We start from the raw sequence: 23,151 nt of genomic DNA on the forward strand, positions 1-23,151 counted from the left end.
TATGTTTCACTTCATGTTATATCGGAGGAGTTGAATCAAAGAAAACACAAACAAAAAGTCTGATTCAAAAATATCTACATATAAAATGTCTTTTGTTCCTGATTGAATTAGTAGGCGTTTGTTCTCCCAGTCGGGAGGGAAGGATTTCTGCACACACGACGTCAGTGAGACTAAAATCGGGGCGGCATGGCGTAGTGGGTAGAGCAACCGTGCCAGAAACCTGAGGGTTGCAGGTTCGCTCCCCGCCTCTTACCATCCAAAAATCGCTGCCGTTGTGTCTTTGGGCGGGACACTTCACCCTTTGCCCCCGGTGCCACTCACACTGGTGAATTGAATGATGAACATAGGTGGTGGTCGGAAGGGCCGTTGGCGCAAATTGCAGCCACGCTTCCGTCAGTCTACCCCAGGGCAGCTGTGGCTATGAAAGTAGCTTACCACCACCAGGTGTGAATGTTTGATGGGTTCTACATGTAAAGCGACTTTGGGTACTTAGAAAAGCGCTATATAAATCCCAGTTATTATTATTATTATTAAAATCGGTCACGGAAGTCGCTGCTCCTTCTTAATGTTTTGTTTCAACTTCTATGCTAGTGTTGTCCATATTTCTATATTTTGTTCTTCTGGGCTGCACTCCCAGCTGTGTAAGGGGGAAGAGACAATGTTAATTGGACATTAATTACGTCGTGACGAGCCTGACTTTCGCGACGGAGAACAGGGACGGTTTTTGCACATACACGGACACAAACACATTCACAGACATGCACAGGACAGCCGTCAATGAAGACTGAATGTTCTGTGCAGGATTATACCATTGCTTCCCTACTGTTTACGACTGCAGTATCTTCTAACACAGCGGCCCCCAACCTTTTTGTAGCCGGGGACCGGTCAACGCTTGAAAATTTGTCCCATGGACTCGGGGGGGGGATCTTGTGTACATACGGACTGTATCCCTGCAGACTGTATTGATATACAATGTATATATTGTGTTTTTTATGTTGATTTAATAAAAAAAATAAAAAAAACATTTTTTAATTTTTTTTTTTTTTATTTCTTGTGCGGCCCGGTACCAATTGGCCCGGTGGTTGGGAACCACTGTTCTAACAGACATTTCCGCCATGTTTGATCGAGGTAATTATGGTAACAGCTGATCACTGTGATCGAACTATAATCAATTACGATCATATCATCGCCCAGCCCTACTTGTCATGCCTCACTTTTCGCCAACATTCTGCCCCAATTTACGAATGTTTTGAGATACGTTCTATTTTGGCTCGTCATTACGCTTTAGGTTGAGGGAAAAAAATTGGAATTACGAGCATCCCTGCCGTTAGTTGGCGTAGCGAATGTCTCAATTAACCCTGTAAGATCTGCCAAAAACATCTGGTCTTATTTGCTAGCATTAGCTTACTGAGAAGAGAGGCGGAAGATATTCATTGAATTAGGGAAATAAATGATCAAAAACATGACAAGAGCGTGTAGCCGATTTGGGGAAGCAGTTTGAGCTAGTCTGCACCATACTGAAACAGAAGGAATAAATAACCGCTAGCCAAGGACTATAACAATAATGTCTAAATGGCAGACATTTATCCATAAAATTATGGAAAAGCTGCTGATGGTGGATTTGACAGAAGCAGCTGGAAGGAGATACCGTGGAACAGTGGTTCTCAAACTTGTTTTCATCAAGTACCACCTCAGAAAACACTTGGCTCTCCAAGTACTACCATATGACCAACATTAATAACCGGTAGTAGTAGGCCTAAGCATTCATTAAAAACAAGGCAGAGGCTTTGTTTAACTATTATTTTTTGCCACTGTAACATTACACACAGTTTGAACAGTAATGATGTGTTTGAATATAGGAAAATAAAACCAAAAATATAATTAAGTGATTCTTTAGCGTACCACTCGATGGAGCCCACGTACAGTACTACTAGTGGTACACAAATCCCAGTTTCACTGTGATACAGTATCACTGCTGGAGAAGTCCACTCTCCAAGGTAAATACTGTACATTATTATTACATTACTTCATAAAACTACTGTAGTTGTGTGTACCACATTACACTGTTTTGCTTTTATATAATATTTCCGATGTAAAAGTTTGTTTTTCTTTTTAAAAGGCATGTTCTGTGATAAAATTGTGCTGTGTTGACATTCACAAGGCTCTTCCCTTCCTATCTCCCCAACAAGAGTTTTTAATTTTTTTTGGCGGTACAAGTTTTTTTTTTAATCTTGTGTTAGTACCTCAACAATTTTAGCTAAAATGTGTTATTTCATTGCTCTATATTATATGATTGTATTGCTGTTATTGCATTGTCTTATGTGCCATGTGCATTATGTGCCATGTGCAGCACTGTGGTCAATCAAAGTTGTTTTAATGTGCTAAATAAATCAAGTTTGAGTTCAATATTTTCGCAATTAAAACTATAATTTTATGTAAAAAGTGTTTTGTGTTTCAATTTTTCAGTGTGTGAAGCAGATTAATTGGATTTTTTTAATTATTTCTCATGAGAAAATTGTTTTCATCTTGACTTTTTGGAACGGAACGAAACTTGAAGTTAGACCACAGGTGTCAAACTCAAGGCCCGGGGGCCAAATCTGGCCCGCCACATTATTTTATGTGGCCCACGAAAGCCTGGAAATAATATGCGCTAATAAAATGCTTAATCCTTTCTTACTAAATATATTTATTTCCCTTTTGACATTAAAAATAATGTACTGCATGCAATTGCATATCTTTTAAAATGCAATATTATCAAAATATTATATTGTCATGCATTCCAAAAATATTTTTTGTTAAAATAAAGATAAATACTGTACTTAAATATCTGATTGACTTATGATTTCAAAACAAATTATCAATCAAATGGTAGACTGTAAAATTGAATATAGATTTTACTGTTAAATTCCGCCAACTCAGTAAAATCAACTTTTGTACCGTTTTTTTCCATATGCAAGAAGACACTAAAGCATTAAAAAACAAACAAACAAAAATATTAAAACAACACGATTCAATGGTAAAAAAAAACCCAACTTGCAGCTCTGTTGTCTGAATGTTATCGCTAAAAACAGTGGTATTGTTTTTCCATTCCATTTATTAAATTTTTTGATATGCTGTAAAAAACCCACTGCTTTTACTGTAAAATTCTGGTGACTGAGCTGCCAGTTTTTAATTTAAAATGTTTATATTTTTTTTGCAGCTTATATAAAAAAATATATTATTAATGTACTATGTATATTAGGGCTGGGCGATATGGCCTTTTTTTAATATCTCGATATTTTCTCGAAGACCTCTATGAAGAACACGAACAAGGAACCCAGATTTCCCTCGCCCGGACGCGGGTCACCGGGGCCCTCCTCTGGAGCCAGGCCCGGAGGTGTGGCACGATGGCGAGCGCCTGGTGGCCGGGCCTGTCCCCATGGGGCCCGGCCGGGCACAGCCCGAAGAGGCAACGTGGGTCCCCCCTCCAATGGGCTCACCACCCATAGCAGGGGTCATAGAGGTCGGGTGCGATGTGAGCTGGGCGGAAGCCGAAGGCAGGGCACTTGGCGGTCCGATCCTCGGCTACAGAAGCTAGCTCTTGGGACGTGGAACGTCACCTCGCTGGGGGGGAAGGAGCCTGAGCTAGTGCGTGAGGTGGAGAAGTTCCGGCTAGATATAGTCGGACTCACTTCGACGCACAGCAAGGGCTCTGGAACCAGTTCTCTTGACAGGGGCTGGACTCTCTTCCACTCTGGCGTTGCCAGCAATGAGAGGCGACGGGCTGGGGTGGCAATTCTTGTTTCCCCTCGGCTCAAAGCCTGCACGTTGGAGTTCAACCCGGTGGACGAGAGGGTAGCCTCCCTCCGCCTTCGGGTGGGGGGACGGGTCCTGACTGTTGTTTGCGCTTATGCGCCCAACGGCAGTTCAGATTACCCACCCTTTTTGGATTCACTCGAGGGAGTACTGGAGAGTGCTCCCCCGGGTGATTCCCTCGTTCTACTGGGGGACTTCAACGCTCATGTTGGCAACGACAGTGAAACCTGGAGAGGCGTGATTGGGAAGAATGGCCGCCCGGATCTGAACCCGAGTGGTGTTTTGTTATTGGACTTTTGTGCTCGTCACGGATTGTCAATAACAAACACCATGTTCAAACATAAGGGTGTCCATATGTGCACTTGGCACCAGGACACCCTAGGCCGCAGTTCCATGATCGACTTTGTAGTTGTGTCATCGGATTTGCGGCCTCATGTTTTGGACACTCGGGTGAAGAGAGGGGCGGAGCTTTCTACCGATCACCACCTGGTGGTGAGTTGGCTGCGATGGTGGGGGAGGATGCCGGACAGACCTGGCAGGCCCAAACGCATTGTGAGGGTTTGCTGGGAACGTCTAGCAGAGTCTCCTGTCAGAGAGAGTTTCAATTCCCACCTCCGGAAGAACTTTGAACATGTCACGAGGGAGGCGCTGGACATTGAGTCCGAGTGGACGATGTTCCGTACCTCTGTTGTCGGGGCGGCCGATTGGAGCTGTGGCCGCAGGGTAGTTGGTGCCTGTCGTGGCGGTAATCCTAGAACCCGTTGGTGGACACCGGCGGTGAGGGATGCCGTCAAGCTGAAGAAGGAGTCCTATCGGGTTCTTTTGGCTCATGGGACTCCTGACGCAGCAGACAGGTACCGACAGGCCAAGCGGTGTGCGGCTTCAGCGGTCGCGGAGGCAAAAACTCGGACATGGGAGGAGTTCGGTGAGGCCATGGAAAAAGACTTCCGGACGGCTTCGAAGCAATTCTGGACCACCATCCGCCGCCTCAGGAAGGGGAAGCAGTGCAGTGTCAACACCGTGTATGGTGGGGATGGTGCTCTGTTGACCTCGACTGCGGATGTTGTGGATCGGTGGAGAGAATACTTCGAAGACCTCCTCAATCCTACCAGCACGTCTTCCCATGAGGAAGCAGGGCCTGGGGAATCTGTGGTGGGCTCTCCTATTTCTGGGGCTGAGGTTGCCGAGGTAGTTAAAAAGCTCCTCGGTGGCAAGGCCCCGGGGGTGGATGAGATCCGCCCGGAGTTCCTTAAGGCTCTGGATGTTGTGGGGCTGTCTTGGTTGACAAGACTCTGCAACATCGCGTGGACATCGGGGGCGGTACCTCTGGATTGGCAGACCGGGGTGGTGGTTCCTCTCTTTAAGAAGGGGAACCGGAGGGTGTGTTCCAACTATCGTGGGATCACACTCCTCAGCCTTCCCGGTAAGGTCTATTCAGGTGTACTGGAGAGGAGGCTACGCCGGATAGTCGAACCTCGGATTCAGGAGGAACAGTGTGGTTTTCGTCCTGGTCGTGGAACTGTGGACCAGCTCTATACTCTCGGCAGGGTCCTTGAGGGTGCATGGGAGTTTGCCCAACCAGTCTACATGTGCTTTGTGGACTTGGAGAAGGCATTCGACCGTGTACCCCGGGAAGTCCTGTGGGGAGTGCTCAGAGAGTATGGGGTAACGGACTGTCTTATTGTGGCGGTTCGCTCCCTGTATAATCGGTGTCAGAGCTTGGTCCGCATTGCCGGCAGTAAGTCGGACACGTTTCCAGTGAGGGTTGGACTCCGCCAAGGCTGCCCTTTGTCACCGATTCTGTTCATAACCTTTATGGACAGAATTTCTAGGCGCAGTCAGGGCGTTGAGGGTATCTGGTTTGGTGGCTGCAGGATTAGGTCTCTGCTTTTTGCAGATGATGTGGTCCTGATGGCTTCATCTGGCCAAGATCTTCAGCTCTCACTGGATCGGTTCGCAGCCGAGTGTGAAGCGACTGGGATGAGAATCAGCACCTCCAAATCCGAGTCCATGGTTCTCGCCCGGAAAAGGGTGGAGTGCCATCTCCGGGTTGGGGAGGAGATCTTGCCCCAAGTGGAGGAGTTCAAGTACCTCGGAGTCTTGTTCACGAGTGAGGGAAGAGTGGATCGTGAGATCGACAGGCGGATCGGTGCGGCATCTTCAGTAATGCGGACGCTGTATCGATCCGTTGTGGTGAAGAAGGAGCTGAGCCAGAAGGCAAAGCTCTCGATTTACCGGTCGATCTACGTTCCCATCCTCACCTATGGTCATGAGCTTTGGGTCATGACCGAAAGGACAAGATCACGGGTACAAGCGGCCGAAATGAGTTTCCTCCGCCGGGTGGCGGGGCTCTCCCTTAGAGATAGGGTGAGAAGCTCTGCCATCCGGGGGGAGCTCAAAGTAAAGCCGCTGCTCCTCCATATCGAGAGGAGCCAGATGAGGTGGTTCGGGCATCTGGCCAGGATGCCACCCGAACGCCTCCCCCGGGAGGTGTTTCGGGCACGTCCGACCGGTAGGAGGCCACGGGGAAGACCCAGGACACGTTGGGAAGACTATGTCTCCCGGCTGGCCTGGGAACGCCTCGGGATCCACCGGGAGGAGCTGGACGAAGTGGCTGGGGAGAGGGAAGTCTGGGCTTCCCTGCTTAGGCTGCTGCCCCCGCGACCCGACCTCGGATAAGCGGAAGAAGATGGATGGATGGATGGATATTTTTAGGCCATATCGCGATACACAATACATATCTCGATATTTTGCCTTAGCCTTGAATTAACACTTGATGCATATAATCACAGCAGTATGATGATTCTATGTGTCTACATTAAAACATTCTTCTTCATACTTCATTAATATATGCTCATTTTAAACTTTCATGCAGAGAGGGAAATCACAATTAAGTCAATTTACCAAAACTGTATTTATTAAACAGTTATTTAGCAGTGGCACAAACATTCATGTAATTTCCAAAACAGAACGTGCAAGATTGTCAGAGACATTTTAAAACAAGCTATTAGTGCACTTTTGTGCATGATGTCACTAAGATGACAAATCAAAACAACACTAAATTAAAGTGCACTTTTTGTACAGAACGCCACTACAATAGTTTAAAACAAATACAAGTGCACGATGTTACACAAGATATTTCAATAACTGTCAAATAAAAATGAGCTGCATAATAGGAAATCAAATTGTGTACATCCTTCGCTATGTGGTAGGTTCTGGCGGACGTTATCTCCTTATGTCGTGGGCTATTTTTTTCATACGGTGTTGATGTGGAAATGGTTGCTCGGCATTTTGTTGGTGTGGCAACAAAATGCATGTTGACATGCGGAGTTTCAAACTCTCTTCATTCTCTAGCGGGTGACTGTTCAAATGATGCTACATATTAGCAGTAATGCTACTTTTTGTAGCAATGCTTTCGCCCCACACTTGACAAATTACAGTTGTCTGTTCGACATATTCCCACTTGAAGCCAAACCACCGCCAGACGATGCGGTTTTTCTTAGGAATTAATTCTTCCTTCATTTGTTACCAGATTCCCACCTACTTTCTCTCGTATTACCACTCGCACCACAGCTAACTTTAGCCATGTTGCTACCTCTCTGCTCAGCGAGGGCGTATACGTATGTGACGTATGTAAGAAGGTGCGCTTGTTTAAGACTCTGTGAGAAAAAGAGACAAGAAAGAGTGAGAAACGCCTGTAGCATAATGCCTGTAGCTAAAAGCAACTGTGTGAGAACGTACACCGTATTTTTCGGAGTATAAGTCGCACCTGCCGAAAATGCATAATAAAAAAGGAAAAAAACATAAGTCGCACTGGAGCCCGGCCAAACTATGAAAAAAAACTGCGACTTATAGTCCGAAAAATACGGCACTGGAATATCATGATAGTCATTTTCTATATCGCACAGAGACAAACCCGCGATATATCGAGTATATCAATATATCGCCCAGCCCTAATATATATACACATTTATATTCGTATATTACTTATTGTAAAAGCGGCCCTCTGAAGGCAACCATAACTGCGATGTGGCCCTCAATAAAACGAGTTTGACACCCCTGGGTTAGACCTTACACTTTTTATTTTATTATTTATTTTCGGTTCCTAGTAGTCTTGAACGCACATCACATCGTGCTATCCTGATGAGCCAGGGGCCTTAGTGGTCCCCAAATGATCACTCTTTTTAATTAAGAGTGCAAAATATTTTGTAAACAATTTGCTGTCAAATAAATGAACAACGGTAAATATCAAATTAGGTGTATTTTCCTGCTTCGTGTGCAAGGCACAGAGTGTTCTAGTGAGGATGTAGCCAGCCAAGGTCTGAGAAGGGTAGCAGATGGCTGAGGTCGCTGATGTAAACCTTTTTTTTTTTTTTTTACATAACTGTGAAGATCCTGCAGAGAATCATGCACAACGCGAGTTAATTTGCTGCAACCTTTTCAAATTCTTTTTTTTTTCTTTCTCTTTCTCTCGGCTGGATTGCATTCTGCTTTCAAGGTCACATGGCGATCGATAGAGCCTCAGTCATAATGGGGCCCGTCAACACGTCGGTCTAATCTCCGGAGACACGGCGAGTTACACAACGTCTCGTATTACAGTTTTACAACCACACTCTATTATAGAAATTGTGGCCTTTAATTGTTGCGGTGCTGCCAGGAGATGAGCGAGGATGTCTAAATTCATGACATTGTTTTTTTCAGCGAGCATCAAATCATTTTCACACTAGGAATTCCATTTCTTCAAAACAAATGCATAATATTACCGTATATTAAGGCTGCAGCTAACGATTATTTTTCTATCGATTAATCTATAGATTATTTTTTTTCGATTAATCGGTTAATCTATAGATTATTTTTTCGATCTATAGATTATTTTTCCTTTTACCGATTATTTTTTTTATTTAAAATGAAGATGAAAAAATAAATGTTGGCCAGTTTTTTCAAAAGGCATGACTTTTATATACAAAAAAAAAGTATGGCCACTCGGTCAACATTGACAACAACATGACAAAATATTCTGTAACAATGTAAACATTTAAAACTTTTAACATTTAACAAAATTAAAAGTAGCTTATTTGCTTTTTAATGTGCAAATATAAAAGTAAACATCCAGTGCAAATCTTAATATTCTGCAATAGTATAAGCATTTCTAAAGTAAAAGTATTGCTTATTTTGCTTTAAAATGTGCAAAAATAAAGATAAACATCCAATACAAAAAAGTGCAAAACGAAATATTCTGTAACAGTGTAAACATTTCAACAAAAGTAAAAGTATTGCTTATTTTGCTTAATAACACAACAATGATAGTATGATTAAAGTGAAAGTTAATTGTTGGTTTGTACATAGTATATGTAACTGTTAATGTTGTAAAAGGTATTTGCACAACTAATTAACGTTAGCGTTAAAGAGGAGCGCGTCTTTGTAAACACTGAACAGGCACGCCAAACGCGCCTCTCAGAGCGAAACAGTGTTTTAGTTTATGAATTTACAACGCAGATACAAATGACACATTCATGATTTTGTGTAATGATGACAACGTATACTCACGCGGACGATTGACTAGTTGATGGTGATGGCAAGAATGCTGTCGGGTGTTTTCTTTTCAAATGTTCCTTCATAGCCGTTGTGCTGCTATGATAGGCCATTTCCGCTCGACACAGTGTGCATACAACAACTGTCAAGTGTTTTGCTTTTTTCGCTGTGCTTATCCCACACTTGAATGGATGTACCAATGCTGAATGTGGCTTCTGGATTTCACTCAAAAGACCAGACCGTAGTTACTTTTTCCTTTTATTTTCCTTTAGTTTGCAACAGTTTTTCCAACCAAGAAACAGCTTCTTTTTTCTTCTTTAGTCTTTTTAGCAGTCTTTAGCAGTGTTAATAGACTTTAGTTTCTTTAGCTGTCATTAGCTGTCTTTAGTAGCCTTTAGCTTCTTTAGTAGGTGAAAAACCTTTAAGGACAAAACACAAGTTTAACATGCTGTAAAAAATCAATCAATTATCAATCCCATAATTTACAACTATTAATTAGAGTATCAAACTCTTAACCATTAAACAAGTGCAAGAAAATGGACACATCTTTTCCCTTTAAGTTAAAACAGATTTTAAATAAATTGTCTCAACATAAATGCACCAAGATACATATACAATACATTTAACACCAGAAACACAATAGATAAATGCAACAGAAAACCCAATATGCAAATACATAAATACCTAACCAATTAACCACCTATTTAGATACATATTTAAAATCCATATTCAATATAAATATATTATTAATTTAGCAGTGAAACACTCAATCTTAAACGCTGTCTACTGGTAGAAAAATGCCCCTTTTTCTACGCCCTCACCAACACAGTTAAATCCAACACTTTAAATTGAGCGACTTCACCCTCCTGATGAAGCAAACTGCTCCAACATTTATCAAACTAAGCAAAGAATATCAACACTAAACAACAGTTACATAACACACTGTGTGTATTTAGCCTCCAGACTAAGCACGCTACATGCACACAACCCCCCCCCATCTCACCAGCGCAACAGGTGCGCCACACCCACGAAGAGAAATATTAAATCTTACATACTTTTGGCACAACTCTGGGTTATCTGTAATGAACTAAACCTTTTTCCACTCTGCGCTGGCGTCTTTTGTACTCCTTGATTTGACACAGCGGTCTAATTACCGGGCTCGCGCACCAGCAGATGAGACAGGAGCGCGCCGCGTTATACCTGCGCGCGGACGTAAACTGATCGGCTCTGATTTTATAAGCCGACTGGCCGAAATAATGCCGAATTATATACATTTCCTGGGGTTGCCTAGGTGAATAGGGATGCGGATGTGCTCTAAGATAAAATATAATTTTATTAAGTGGGGTTTGGCTGGTTGCTAAACAGCCACGGTTGCGAGCTCGCGCTTCAGCTGACGAGACAGCTGTTCACCGCTACAACATTATTAGGCCGTTTATTGAAATACTCCCACACTTTTGACGACTTTTGGCGTGCTTTTTTTCCCTCGCTCGCACCGCTCGCATCATCTGCTTTGCGCTCCGCCATGACGGCAGTGTGACGTAAATATGCGACGCGTCGAAGCATAAAAACGACGTCGACGTATTTACGTAACCGATGACGTCGACTATGTCGACGCGTCGTTTCAGCCTTACCGTATATATACTGTATAAGAGCTGATCGTAGGGATGATACTCGAAACCGATTTTCCCGGTTGTTCGATAAGAAAAGAACCGAGTCATCGGACTCGAATCCCTTTTTGAGAACCGGTACCCGTTATCGAGACCCCTATAGTAAAGAAAAAGAGTTGGTTCTTTATTCGAATCCCTGGGAACGAATCCCGTCTCGACCAGAAATGCTCCGTGAGACATCACAAGAAATGACGTCACGTAGCTCAGTCATTAGGCGCAGATAGGGAAAGCAGGAAAAAATATGGACCGGAAAAAGCGCTCCAATGTGTAATAAAGTTCAAAACAAAAGGTATAATCCAATGAATAACTTTACTGAGAGATTTGAGCAGGGTACAAACACATGACGAACACTTTTACGACCAACCGGAAACATAGCAACCAGGCTAGCAACGCACCTCCTTTACGGCAGCTGTCGCAACGTTCTTAAAGCAACCGCAGCACACACATATATATACACACACACAACATATATGACATGAGCTCCCTTTTTTAACTTTTGTTTTTCTTTCCTTGTAAACAAAACAAAATCACACTGTATATGTGTTGTCTGTCTAATTATAAATAATGCAGACGAGGCGTGTTGGCTGAGTTCTTGACGTTTACTTTCACAGCGTGCTCATAACCCCATTCTTAGCTTCCGGGTGGCGACATGCAACAACACTTTTCGGAGCTACCGCGCATGCTCGTCACTCCCGTTGCATGCTGGGTATTGTAGTTGTTAGATTCCCTAGCTCATAACATCACATCTTTCCCCCTATAAAGAAATAATGTTAACTCAATAAAGTGTATTTCTTTTTTTAGCTTTAACTTTTCATTTTTTAGTATTGTAACCACATTTGCAAACAACTTTTCTCTTCATATAATTTTCCTTCAATAAAGAAATAAAGTGCAAAAATGTCAAAGCATCATAACAAACAGTTACGTCAAATAGCAGCAGAAGTGCACTTTTTGGAGAGCTGTATTATTTTCAGTTTTGTGCCCAAGGGACTGATTTTATTTAACACTATATTATTATTTATACACCTATAGTGATCATAGAGACATGGTTGTTTTTGTGTTACTGTATATATTTGTTTTTCTGAAAAATCCCACTTAATATACTTTGGGTAACAACAGTCAATATTTATTTTTTTTATTTTTTTTAGGGGGGTAACAGTCAATATTTATTTATTTATTAGATTACATTTTTTTCTTGTATAATAAAAGGGAGCTTTTGTTAAACCAAATATTGTGTGTTTTTTTCCATATACAACAACCTATCTGGACTCGATAAGAGAATCGATAAGGAATCGGTTCGATAAAAGGATTCGATAATAGGCTCGAACTCGATAATTTCTTATCAAACATCATCCCTAGCTGACCGCTATGTTGCTCTTCATACTACAGCACATTTGTTAGCAGTCAAGTACTCACATAAATAATTTTTACCATTAATACTTATTTTACCTTTTTAATGTTTATTTGGAAGTCACAGTGGATATTAATGGTCATACAATAAATTGCAATAAATACAGTATACCGGACTTCGTACAGTGCCATTTTCCATCAATAGCAACGATTAATCGATAAATATGATCGGGGAAAAAAAAGCTTCAATTTATATTCTGTTGCTTTGATTAATCGGTTAATGAGTGTAAGTAATAAACATTCATAAATTCCGTACTACAAGTGCACAGAACTTTTTAAACGCAGATATAGTTTACGCCCGGTCAGTGCACATAAGAGCGGTGGTGTGTGGGCAAACTTTTTTTTTTATTAGTGCACACATACTAAAAGAGCAATTTCCCAGTTGATAATGATATTAAATTAGAAAAAAATAATTAAGGTTAGGGGTGGGCAGAAAAAAATGCTATATCGCGATGTATCAATAAAAAATGTGTTCGATAAAACGTTAAAAACAAAAATGTTCTTTGACGAAAAAACAGAAGTTGCGAAGCAAGGTTGGTTGCATGAACAAAAGCACGCACTGTCTGGTAACAGAGCAACACAGGAAGTGATCCCTAAACAGTGGGTGGGACATGCTAACAGCTAATAAGGTAACAGTATCAACTATCAAGGTTGGTTGCGCCATATTGTTGTCTCACGGTTGATCGTGTTCATGGAGTGAGAAGAGAAAGTAAAAACGAGTTATGCAGAGAGCAAACAAATTGTTGATAAAACAGGAAAAGTCACCCCCGCATTATGGCAGGTTTTTTGGGGGTTTTTTTTAGACGGACCGTAGTCAGACCACCTTCGCCGTGCTCACCTGAGCACAGCTGTAACTTCCCGGCACTCAATGTGCAACAATTAGTTCTTCTCAGGTTTCTCTCTGTCTACATTTTCACACTTTGCACCGTTTTGTTACACTTCAAGCATTTCTTACATAGTCCTTATTTGTACACCTTCATTTTAAAAGGTTATTGTGTTAAATGTGTTTACATCATTTGAGTGTTTCCATGGTTGTGTTGATATTTCCTTTCCTTTCTGCCTTGATAGCTGAGAGGATTAAAACCACAGGAAGGTTACATTTTAAATCAAATGTTTACATTTAATAATTTTTTCTCCTGGTCTTTATTTTTGATAGGCCATAAAAAAATATCAATAATATTGAACGATATATTAAAAAACACTTGTATTGTGATACAGTTTTCAGTAGAGATGTCTGATATCACCCTGCCGATATTATCGGCCGATAAATGCGTTAAAATGTAATATTGTTTTTTTTATTATCGGTATCGTTTTTTTAAATTTATTAAATCAACATAAAAAACACAATATACACTTACAATTAGTGCACCAACCCAAAAAACCTCCCTCCCCCATTTACACTCATTCACACAAAAGGGTTGTTTCTTTCTGTTTTTAATATTCTGGTTCCTAGATTATATATCAATATATATCAATACAGTCTGCAAGGGATACAGTCCGTAAGCACACATGATTGTGCGTGCTGCTGGTCCACTAACTCATTAATTACTAGTTTCTACGTAACTGTTTTTATATTGTTTTACTTTTTTTTTTATTCAAGAAAATGTTTTTAATTTATTTATCTTATTTTATTATTTTTTTTAAAAAGTACCTTATCTTCACCATACCTGGTTGTCCTATTTAGGCATAATAATGTGTTAATTCCACGACTGTATATATCGGTATCGGTTGATTTCGGTATCGGTAATTAAAGAGTTGGACAATATCGGAATATCGGCAAAAAGCCATTATCGGACATCCCTAGTTTTCAGCCATATCACCCAGCCCTACTTAAGGTTATAGAAAGCAGAAAAATGTTGATTATTAAAACTATTTGCCCTAAAACGTCATTGAGGCTATAAAGTGCTTTGAATCTGATTACCCGATTGCGAAGTTGGTAGAGTGGCCGTGCCAGCAATCGGAGGGTTGCTGGTTACTGGGGTTCAATCCCCACCTTCTACCATCCGAGTCACGTCCGTTGTGTCCTTGGGCAAGACACTTCACCCCTTGCTCCTGATGGCTGCTGGTTAGCGCCTTGCATGGCAGCTCCCGCCATCAGTGTGTGAATGTGTGTGTGAATGGGTAAATGTGGAAATAGTGTCAAAGCGCTTTGAGTACCTTGAAGGTAGAAAAGCGCTATACAAGTATAACCCATTTATCATTTATTTAAACTAATTGATAGATTACTCGATTACTAAAATCAATTGATATATTACTTGATAACTAACATAATCAAAACGTGTAGCCCGACTCCCATGTCCCAATATATGTATTGACCCGAATTTAGAACAATCTTTTTCCAGAAAAAAAAGTCTAAAAAAAAGTTGGGTCGTCTTACATTCGAGGTCTACAAATGTATACATGCAAAGGTGGTGCAACATTACTTTTCCCAGATCAAGTCAGCGCTTTTCTTCCGGTCACTCACATCCCCAGTGACCTGAGTCGATATTCAAAATAATTAACGAGTAATGATAACCCTGATCCTTTTGGTCACAATAACTTTATTTAGCCGTATTAATTATTGACTTGGTTGTGTATTTTTAAGAGAGACAGAACCTATTACATGGCCTTTGGTTGTGATTTTCAATCTAGTCAACATGTTTGCTCATATATACCGTATACAGTATATTTTATTTTTATCATGTGTTTGTCTTATTTAACGAGCATATTTAAAAGTTTATATTCTAATTACAATGTTAAAATATATGAGAAATACAAGTTTGTTGCATTTGAAAGGGTATGATTGCATTATTATTTCATCAGTGGTTCATTTAGTCCCAAAATAATGTTGACAATATTATGTTTTATAATCAATTTGTAGGTCAGTATTTTGTCGAGGCCGAGATGCAGTCAAATTAAGATAATTTATCATAAAAAAGGAGGAAAAAACAGGTTTACATGGACACACAGATGTGACAGTTTGAAACTGGAACAGATTATTTCTATTTCCACTTATTCCTATGGGGTGCATTTTCAAATAAGATGTCTTTGAGCGGTCCTCAACAAATTGTGTTTAATTAATTAAAGGGGAACATTATCACCAGACCTATGTAAGCGTCAATATATACCTTGATGTTGCAGAAAAAAGACCATATATTTTTTAACTGATTTCCGAACTCTAAATGGGTGAATTTTGGCGAATTAAACGCCTTTCTATTATTCGCTCTTGGAGCGATGACGTCACAACGTGACGTCACATCGGGAAGCAATCCGCCATTTTCTCAAACACATTACAAACACCGAGTCAAATCAGCTCTGTTATTTTCCGTTTTTTCGACTGTTTTCCGTACCTTGGAGACATCATGCCTCGTCGGTGTGTTGTCGGAGGGTGTAACAACACGAACAGGGACGGATTCTGAAATTGTGATAATGTTCCCCTTTAATTCCTAAATATTGCTTTGCTTCTTCTACAACTGTCCTATTGTGTCACTTTTCCTTTCGTGTCTTGTCGTCAAATTAATAATCTTACATGTAAATGCAGCAAAACTTTTTCTTTTTTACCATCATGTCTTCTTCTATGTTACATTTATGATTGCATGTTGGCTGTGAAGGATCAAACCATTTTTGCGGAGATCTTTTAAGGTTTGCTCTCTGGGCAAGGCCTACAGTCTCTTTTATGAAATCCCCCCCTGGTTTACTTGCATCTCTGTTGGCCTGCTTTCTGTATATCCAATGTTCTCGACAGCCTCTGCAAACTATACTTTATTTACCATCTTGTTACTTTTTTTCTGCATGTTTTTGAACTGTGCATCCCGCATATGCTGCACTATGCTCCCCACCACAGCTATAGCACTTTAGCTTAGCATCTTGAGTACAATTTCCTTCTTCATCTTACCCTCTTTCACACTTTGCACAACTTAGCTTTCACTGGCATTGTTGTATTGTGTGTCCCATTCTTTGGCATTTGGCAATTGTGATAATGTTCCCCTTTAAGAAGTGTAAACTTCTCACTCCTTTGTATGTAAAAAAAAAGAAGAAAAAAAAAAAAAAAGAAAAAAAAAGTCCATTGCTCATTTTGTTTATTTTTTATCATTTTTTATTTTCCATTGTTTTCATTTTGTTATAATGGCTGTTAAGGCTATAGCACTGTATTGGATCAGGCTTGCTCTTGTTTTTTGTTTTTTTTAGCATTTTTGAAATAAAAATATATCAAATCAAATAAAAAAAAAAATCAAATTTGGCAAACAATATTACAACAAACATGACATTACAGTACCAGATTATATCAAAAGTAAGAGTTGCAAATTTGCATACAGAAAATAAGACATTTACACAACTTTACATCTACAGTATACAGTATTTTTAACTATGTTTTATTGGAAACTGGGATTTGTCAGTACGGAATCCAAGCTTTTTAATGTAATTTGTTAAGACTGTGGACTAAAAAAAAATATTTATTGAAGAAAATCGAAAGGTTCATACCACACTAACTTGGTTGACGTGTGTGTAGGGTCCGAACAGCTGCAGAAAACGAGCAACACAACACAGTAAAATATCCAATGAGGTTAATTAAATGTAAATAGTTAAAAGTATTGGGAATGAAGATGAGAAGTGTAATAAATGTATGTAGAAGGGGGCCACAGAACGTCTGTTAGCTCGCATGTTAGCCACCAGTGGTCCCGACACTACTCACCCTCTCAAGACCCTCCGAGGTGTCCGACTGGATCAGCCACAGCCGCACCGAAGGTTTATCAACTCGTAAATCCTCCCTTGCGATGATTTTGCACGAATCGATATTCCGGGCGAGGCTGTGGAGGAGCTCAGCACGTCATTAACACGGGCATTGTTGCTGCTGAGACGGCCCGCACAAACAGCACTCAGAACGGCGCCACAAGGCATTGTGGGTAAACATGTGCTGTTTAACATGGCCTTAAAAAGGTGGTAAAAATACGACATCTGCTGGTTACAAACAGTACTTCAACTCCTTGATGGTATGTTTTTATTCCACATTTTGAATTTGTACAATAAGCAAATATCTCATAATTGATAAGCTTTGTGAAATATTGGTTAATATGGAGGTTAATGCGTGTCCTTTTATGAAACACTGAATTGTTTGCATTTAAACTTTGTGAACGGAATTAAATTATGGTGACAATTTAATTGACTAAAAATGTGTGAGCAAAGTGTATGTTTAAAAAAAAAAAAACAGTAACATACAGTGTTTTAAAATTAATTAAGTGAAATTGTTGTGTAAAAAAAAAATCAGTGTATAGAAACAATTCAGTGTAAAACAATTTTAATTTTAAAAATACAGCGCAGAAATATTGTTTTGCTTCAAAATTAAAGACTCACTTTCGGTAAATTAAGACTGAAGCGATCGATTGTGTCTTAAATTACCGATAAGCAGCCTCGGGGTCGGCAGACACATACTGTTGAAATGACCGGAAGTGGATCTTGAATTTTGAAGCAATGAATATTTTTGCACTGAATCTTTCAGCACTGATTTTTTACACCGAATTCTTACACACTGAACATTTTTTGCACTGATTTTTTATGCTAATTTTAAGCTCTCATAGGTAACAACATTAGAATGGTAAGATGTAGGGAAGTACTGCTGTGTATCTTGTAAAAGCAAAACATAATCGACAATAAACATAAATATATACATATTTTTAAAATAATTACTCTCCGAGGCCCCAGCGAGGATCGAACTCGCGACCCCTGGTTTACAAGACCAGTGCTCTAACCACTGAGCTATGGAGCCGGCACCATTTACTTCAGACGAAAAATTAAGTATTAGCTATGAGTCACCCGTTCTTGCGTAATTTGTTTTGTACATAACCCAGTAACGTTTGCTTCACGTTAAAGGCCATGAGCAAAAAAGATTGTCATTCTGACAAAAATGACTGGAGGATGCGGGCATCGATCCCGCTACTTCTCGCATGCTAAGCGAGCGCTCTACCATTTGAGCTAATCCCCCTTTAGAGGATACTTGGAACGTTTTTTTTATAAATGCATACACTAATATGTCAGGATGCTGCAGTGTAATTTGGATATAATGTCTTAATTAGGATTATCATCTGACCACTAGACAGCATTCACCCTCGTACATACCGAAAAACAGCCTTTCACTGCTGCTGTATTTGGACAATTTCTTTCTTCCAGCACGACCACACATCGGGGGATTAGCTCAAATGGTAGAGCGCTCGCTTAGCATGCGAGAAGTAGCGGGATCGATGCCCGCATCCTCCAAATCTTTTCGTGATTCCTAAAGACGCATCTTGAAACTTGGACTATTACGCGCTTTAAGTGACCGTTTGTGATGTCATTTTCTCTCGACTGTGTTATAAAATCTCTCTATCTAACTCTAACAGCAGGGAGTTTAGCTATGGGCCAACTCATCTCCCCTTCAACAAATTTATTTTTGCAATAACTGCAAACAGGAAAAGATAGGCTAGCAGGAGCAGATTTAGTGTGTGGCTTGTACTCTTCCTTATCACAATACATACAAAACACAATACACTTGTACTGTAAAGCAATATTACAACACTACTGAAACAAATACTACTGCAACCACAAAATTACCGTTGCTATATTTGGAAAGTTTTACCGACATCCATCATCTTTATAAATTTACAAAATCACAATATGCATTTTTACAAACAGAGACCTTAATTTCTTCCCGAGAGGAAATTAAAATTTTCAGCACAATCCCATTCAAGATCAGACAAACATTACAGGGAGACAGAACAGGATCAAACATAACAGGGAGACAGAACAGGATCGCTGACGGGTCTGCCAACTTCCGCCGCCCCTTACAAAAAAAGTGAGATACAGGTAAACAATGGGGGTGGGGAAGTGTGTGTGTGTGTGTGTGGGGGGGGGGGGGGGGGGGGGGGGGGGGGGGGTCGAAACCTGGGCCCCTGGAGAGGGGGTCCAGACTGAGGCCAAGGGAAAAAACAACTCATAGCCATAACACACATCCCTCTTACATGTGTGTAGGAAGGAAACATCAAAGAGGGGAAAATGACGTCGGTGGCTGCTTACCATATATAAGGCGCACCGGACTACAAGGCGCACTGTCAGCTTTTGAGAAAATTGGAGGTTTTTGGGTGCGCCCTATAGTGCGGAAAATACGGTACTCTATAAGAGTATCAATTATACACCAAATGGGTTCTGTATTACCATACTTGCCAACCCTCCCGAATTTTCCGGGAGACTCCCGAAATTCAGCGCCTCTCCCGAAAACCTCCCGGAACAAATATTCTCCCGAAAATCTCCCGATTTACAGCCGCAGCTGGAGGCCACGCCCCCTCTAGCTCCATGCGACCTGAGTGACGTGTCGACAGCCTGTTCTCACATCCGCTTTCCCGCGATATAAACAGCGTGCCTGCCCAATCACGTGATAACATCCACGGCTTTTAGAGAGTGCAGTGCACAACTGCGCACACAACAAGGAGACGAAGCAGAAGAACGAGGAAGATACAGCCATGGCGACTCCGACGACGAGTAAGATGAAGAAATACGCTTATAAGTTCCAAAACGAATGGAAACAAGAATTTCAGTTTATCCAAGACAGTTTGAAGGGGAAGGGGTATGCTGCCTGTAAAATTGGTAGATCAGACTTCTCCATTGAACACGGTGGCCGAACGGATATGCTCAGTCATGAACGGTCAGCGAAGCACAAAGCGGCGGCAACGCAGCACCTGTCACAGCCCAGTATTATGGGTCACCTCGCTAAATGGAATCCCGAGGGTGTAATTTATGCCAAGACAAAGATGGCTATGCTGATAGCTGGAAGCAACATCCCGTTCTCATTTGCGGATGTCTACAACAAATCCGTGAAGGATATGTTCCGGGATTCAGACATCGCTCGCCAGTACGCAAATGGCAGAACAAAGGCTACTCAAATAGTGAAAGGTAAATGTTGTTTTTTTAGTAAGCAGCAAGCACAGTACAGTTAGTAGAACAACTGTGTTTTCATTACTGTGTATTGGATCAAGTCTTTCAAGTACAACAATGAGTAGATGAGTGTTATGTGTGTGTATATGTGTAAACAAATGAACACTGAAATTCAAGTGTTTCTTTTATTTATATATATGTATGTATATATATATATATATATATATATATATATATATATATATATATATATATATATATATATATATATATATATACACGTATATATATATATATATATATATATATATATACACACACGTGTATATATATATATATATATATATATATATATATATATATATATATATATATATATATATATAATAAAATAAATATATATATTTATATATATAGCTAGAATTCACTGAAAGTCAAGTATTTCTTATATATATATATATATATATATATATATATATATATCCATCCAAACATCCATCTTCTTCCGCGTATCCGAGGTTGGGTCGCGGGGGCAGCAGCCAAAGCAGGGAAGCCCAGACTTTCCTCTCCCCAGCCACTTCGTCCAGCTCTTCCCGGGGGATCTCGAGGCGTTCCCAGGCCAGCCGGGAGACATAGTCTTCCCAACGTGTCCTGGGTCTTCCCCGTGGCCTCCTACCGGTTGGACGTGCCCTAAACACCTCCCTAGGGAGGCGTTCGGGTGGCATCCTGACCAGATGCCCGAACCACCTCATCTGGCTCCTCTCGATGTGGAGGAGCAGCGGTTTTACTTTGAGCTCCCCTCGGATGGCAGAGCTTCTCACCTTATCTCTAAGGGAGAGCCCCGCCACCTGGCGGAGGAAACTCATTTCGGCCGCTTGTACCCGTGATCTTGTCCTTTCGTTCATAACCCAAAGCTCATGACCATAGGTGAGGATGGGAACGTAAATCGACCGGTAAATAGAGAGCTTTGCCTTCCGGCTCAGCTCCTTCTTCACCACAACGGATCGATACAGCGTCCGCATTACTGATGGGACGGCGTGGCGCAGTGGAAGAATGGCTGTGCGCGACCCGAGGGTCCCTGGTTCAATCCCCACCTAGTACCAACCTCGTCATGTCCGTTGTGTCCTGAGCAAGACACTTCACCCTTGCTCCTGATGGGTGCTGGTTAGCGCCTTGCATGGCAGCTCCCTCCATCAGTGTGTGAATGTGTGTGTGAATGGGTAAATGTGGAAGTAGTGTCAAAGCGCTTTGAGTACCTTGAAGGTAGAAAAGCTCTATACAAGTACAACCTATTTATCATTTATAATTTAAGACGCCACACCGATCCGCCTGTCGATCTCACGATCCACTCTTCCCTCACTCGTGAACAAGACTCTGAGGTACTTGAACTCCTCCACTTGGGGCAAGATCTCCTCCCCAACCCGGAGATGGCACTCCACCCTTTTCCGGGCGAGAACCATGGACTCGTACTTGGAGGTGCTGATTCTCATCCCAGTCGCTTCACACTCGGCTGCGAACCGATCCAGTGAGAGCTGAAGATCCTGGCCAGATGAAGCCATCAGGACCACATCTTCTGCAAAAAGCAGAGACCTAATCCTGCAGCCACCAAACCGGATCCCCTCAACGCCTTGACTGCGTCTAGAAATTCTGTCCATAAAAGTTATGAACAGAATCAGTGACAAAAGGCATTTTTATATATATATATATATATATATATGAAATACTTGACTTGGTGGGTCCTAGCTGTAAGTAGACTCTTCCCCGCCCGCCCTAATGTTGTGTCGTTTGCAAACGATTCGTTCGAACGAACGAATCTTTTGAGTGAACGTACTGAACCGAATCACTTCATGAACTGATTCGTTCCTTTCTCAGTTATAAATGATAAATGGGTTGTACTTGTATAGCGCTTTTCTACCTTCAAGGTACTCAAAGCGCTTTGACACTACTTCCACATTTACCCATTCACACACACATTCACACACTGATGGAGGGAGCTGCCATGCAAGGCGCTACCAGCACCCATCAGGAGCAAGGGTGAAGTGTCTTGCTCAGGACACAACGGACATGACGAGGTTGGTACTAGGTGGGGATTGAACCAGGGACCCTCGGGTCGCACACGGCCACTCTTCCACTGCGCCACGCCGTCCCAAAGTTCAGTTGAGCTCCGCCGCGACCATGCCGGTATGAGTGGAACTGGCGCATTCTGTGACTCACTGAACCCTCGACGTCGGCGAACGACGCAGCCAGCTACTCATCATGGGGGCGGGGGGAGGGACTGAGTGAACGACTCGTTCACCGCGGATTAACGACATGAATCACTCAGTGAACGACAGAATCAGGACTCGCAAACTTACTGACACAGAGAAGTGACTGTGTCGCGGAGGAGGACGTCACATTGAGGCTCTCGTTCAGTCACTGTGCGCGTCGTTCATTGGGTGCTGAGGGCTTGTGTCGTTCGCGAACTGACACACACCGAGATCTGCCGCTGGGGAAGCTGTTATTGACTGACTCATGATTCGCCGACCTGCACACAGAACTGCTGCTGCAGAAGTGATTCAGGTTCACGTACTGAACTGTGCTGACTGTGTCACTCACTGCCTGGTGTACTGCATGCACAGAGCTGTGTAGGGACTCGCGTTCACCCTATTTGCTGCTTCTCCCGTGAATGTCTGCACTGTACTGTACTACGCACGCCCCCCATTCCTATTTTTTTTTGGGGGGGGGGGTTTGGTGAAGTAATTTTTTGAACGACTCAATTTAAGGAACTGATTCTAGTGATTCAGTACAGTCAAAAGAACTGCCGATCCCATCACTACAGCCCATGGGCGGCTATTTGACATAGGCTAATGTTGTGTCGTTTGCGAACGAT

The 23,151-nt window shown here is 41.7% G+C and overlaps 1 protein-coding gene and 1 non-coding gene across 3 annotated transcripts in view; both read right to left on the reverse strand.

Annotated features, from left to right (window-relative positions):
* extl3 (exostosin-like glycosyltransferase 3) overlaps positions 1–17,270 on the reverse strand; it is an 81,016-nt gene extending 63,746 nt beyond the window's left edge. For both annotated transcript variants that reach the window (XR_009817939.2, XM_061987230.2), the window contains exon 1: positions 17,074–17,270. The gene's annotated coding sequence lies outside the window, so the exon portion shown is untranslated. The remainder of the gene's footprint in view (positions 1–17,073) is intronic.
* An 801-nt stretch (positions 17,271–18,071) lies between these two features.
* On the reverse strand, positions 18,072–18,144 carry trnat-ugu (transfer RNA threonine (anticodon UGU)). The gene has a single exon. It is a non-coding gene; the product is annotated as a tRNA-Thr (tRNA).
* Between the last annotated feature and the right edge of the window lie 5,007 nt (positions 18,145–23,151).

This window comes from Nerophis lumbriciformis, linkage group LG26 (genome assembly GCF_033978685.3).
Source record: "Nerophis lumbriciformis linkage group LG26, RoL_Nlum_v2.1, whole genome shotgun sequence".
In the NCBI taxonomy this organism is placed as follows: Eukaryota; Metazoa; Chordata; class Actinopteri; order Syngnathiformes; family Syngnathidae; genus Nerophis; species Nerophis lumbriciformis.